The sequence below is a fragment of the Octodon degus genome, unplaced genomic scaffold, assembly GCF_000260255.1.
Source record: "Octodon degus isolate 3935 unplaced genomic scaffold, OctDeg1.0 scaffold00159, whole genome shotgun sequence".
Lineage (NCBI taxonomy): Eukaryota > Metazoa > Chordata > Mammalia > Rodentia > Octodontidae > Octodon > Octodon degus.
The window spans coordinates 4,204,450-4,207,746 of record NW_004524735.1 but is presented as its reverse complement, the minus strand read 5'-3'; the positions used below and the strand labels follow the sequence as shown (position 1 = coordinate 4,207,746).

The window sequence follows — 3,297 nt, the reverse complement described above, 5'->3', positions numbered from 1 at the left end:
GGTAACCCTTGAAGGAGTGCTTTCTCTGCCCACAAATTCATTCCCTCTCCCTCCTCTACTTGAGACATGTGGCTAAACTGGATGTTGTTTCTTATAGGAAGGAATTTGTCATAAACCATTGCAGTGAGTCTGAGGATTTGCTGAAAATACATACCAGTTTTGGATTTAAAAGTCATTATCAGAGTTATTTTAAACCTGCCTACATGTGTCGCCCCAGTAGGCCCTCTCTTGCCATCTTACCTTGGCAAGATCTTCAAATTTGCCCCCTTCAGAACACTCCAGGAATGGCCAAAAGTATGCCATATTTTAAGGGCTTCTTTATATTAAGTGACCACCTTTGTGGTCCACCCTTCCAGTTGTTCATATTTGTGTTCACAGTCCAATTAGTTAATTTTGCCCTCTTTGTTTAAAAATAGAAGAAATGAAAAGAAATGTAATTAAGTGAAAGTGTTCTAAAAAGAGAAAAACAAATCTGTTTCCCCCTTGTTGTGCAAAATAGAACATTTTTGTTCACTATGGTGGAAAACATTTTATTTAAATTGAGAATGTGTAACTTCTCATGATTCATGTAACAATATGATGGATTCATTAACATTGGCCTTGAAGTGAAGACTACTTCAGCATATATAATTGTTACTTGATTAGAGCCATATTTTTTCTTATCTCTTTACCTGTCTCTCACCTAATTAAGCATAATAAGGAATGCAGCTTTTAGACTGCACCGGCGCCTCCCTTTGAAGCTTTGCAGCACAGGCGGCCTTCTGTGCCTCAGTAAGTTTGTGTGCGGGTGATGAATTGTTAGGCACTTTTTTACTTGGTCCACTCCACTTCACATTGGTAACACTGATGACCATGTTCAGGTCCACAGCAAGAGCTTAGACTTGTGACGTTGAACTTGGAGTTCATGCAGGTGGGCCTCAAAGTAGAAGAAAAACCCCTAGACCAGTCCTATCAGATTTGTCCTAAGGTAGAGGAAGAAAGCAGACAAAACCTCACGCAGTGGAAGGGAGTTGTGGCACAAATGATCAACGTGGATTGCTATAATTTTTTGTTATATAGGTTTTTATCTTGGTCTTAACCTTCCAGCAGAAAAGTATAAAATTGAGGTATGAAAAGTAAAGCCGTATTAATATGCTGAGCTGTAAAAGGCTCTAGTCAACAACTTCTGACATTGTAGTCATGCGGATAACCCAGTACTATTATAAACTACTGGACTATATTGGGTTATTTTGCTGGATTCATGCACCTACAATATATGAATGACAATGGAATACTCATTTCTGACAAAAGTAAACAAAGAAAGGGGGATTTAAATGAGGTCCATTTTGTAGTAGAAATATATATATATATATAGATATAGATTTTGTTTTTTATATATCTGTATATACAAAATAGCATAAATATACAGCTACTTTCTCTTAATTCAATGAGAAGAAAGTTTTGAACTAATAGTGTTTAGACAAGAGAACATGTCTGCATCTTGTACTATGAACAGCTACTACAAAGACAACAATATGCAATGTATTAATTATTGTAACCATCGTACTAACCTTTTTTTTTTTTTTTTTTTTTTTTTTTTTTTTTTTTTGGTGGAACCTGGGATTGAACTCAGGCCCTTGCTCTTGCCAGGCAAATGCTTATTCTACTGAGCCATCTCCCCAGTTCCCCCCTACTAACCTGTTTTGAAGCTGTCTCATTGCTACTTCTTTCTCAATAAAATTAACATTAAAAAAATATCACTCCTGATGTCATAAGTACATAGAATGTGGCCAGTCAGAAGAACAAGATGGGCTAAACCCCAAGAACAAAGAGTATGCAGGGAATAGAGCATAGATGAGTTGGTTCTGTACCTTTGAAATCAATTATATCCCCTAATTCTGGAGCAGCAGACTGACCTCAGATCACTGACTAGCGCAGAGTCTACTCTTAAGAGGGAGTCAAATGACAACATCAGAGCGGGCAGATCTGGTACAGAGCCGCAAAGAACAGGAGCGAAACTTCCAGGTCTCCCCATGTGCAGTGTTAAATATGTTATAGCCTACGAAATGAATTGATGGCTGAGGCTTAAATTTTAGGAACCAGTTTTTCCTAATATATTTACCTTCCTGATTTGACTCAGGGAAAGGAGGATTTAATCTTAGTGCTGTATTTCAAGTTCAAGATTTTAGGTGCAGATTGTGTCCTCCTTGCAGGTTTCATCCATTCCATTCTTCAGAGAAATAAGAACTTCATTAGCTCCTCCTCTTCTTTTTAGAATTTTCCTAGGGCCCTTCTTTCTTGATCTTTCTAGTACCAAATACTGCCTATGCTGTTGTTCTCTCGTTATGTTACCTTGTCTGACAGCCTTCTGACCTTGTGACTGTCACGATAATTCCGGGACAAAGCTAGACATTCTTGGGGATAAACATAAAATGAGATATACTGTCTGTCTTAGGGAGGTTTCATGCTACCGGGGAAGTTAAGACCAGAATAAGGAGAAAGGAGGGCCTAGAAATAGCATTACTAATGTTTAGAGCATAATAGGTGTGAAAATTTTTATTGATTCACTGGTGAATTATCTTGGGAGCTGAGGAATTGTGGTTTCCAAATGAAATAGCAAGCAACACCCAGCACCACAAGGAGAAAGAGAATAAGGGGCTGAGGGACTTGGGATCTGGTAAGAAGAAATAGTCTCTCAGAAGGGAGACAGCTCTCACTTTTTGAGAGGGTACTTTGTGCCAAAGTGATAGGGTGCTAAGACTGTGAGGTTGCAGGGAGGCTACAGCTCTCCTTCCTTGTCAGTGGACAGGAATTACCTTAAAGACTTTTAGCCCTGAAAACCTCCTTTACTGGAAGGTATTGTTGGAGATCTGTAGAACTTATGAAAAGCATGAATTATAGGTGTTATCTATACTTAGTTCACAGTTCTATAGAGCCTGCTGTGTTTTTGCAAATTGTTTGAAGCTCCTTTATTGTTAAATCTTTTTCATCTAACCTCCCACATCTCACCTTCTAGGATCACTTTCCACACTGGCACTAAAGAGTTCAGTTCGCCAGAACACATTTTTGCTTTCCCTTGTTAAGTTTTTGCTCACCTTATTTCTTTAGTCATAGAAATGTACCTTCATTTGTCTTTTAGAAAAGTGCCTGCTTTTGAATTTTCTATTTGTTTATTTATTCATTCATTTATTTTTGCAGTACTAGGGATTGAACTTAGGACCTTTTGCTTGCCAGGCAAGCACTTATTCTACCGAGCTATCTCCCCGGCCAAAGATGTATGAAAAAATTTCTATTTATGATGTGTGTGTGTGTGTGTGT

At 38.2% G+C, this 3,297-nt stretch overlaps 1 protein-coding gene across 1 annotated transcript in view; it reads left to right on the top strand.

Moving 5' to 3' along the window:
• Nell1 (neural EGFL like 1) overlaps positions 1-3,297 on the top strand; it is a 990,534-nt gene that overhangs the window by 852,773 nt on the left and 134,464 nt on the right. The gene's annotated exons all lie outside the window — the stretch shown is intronic.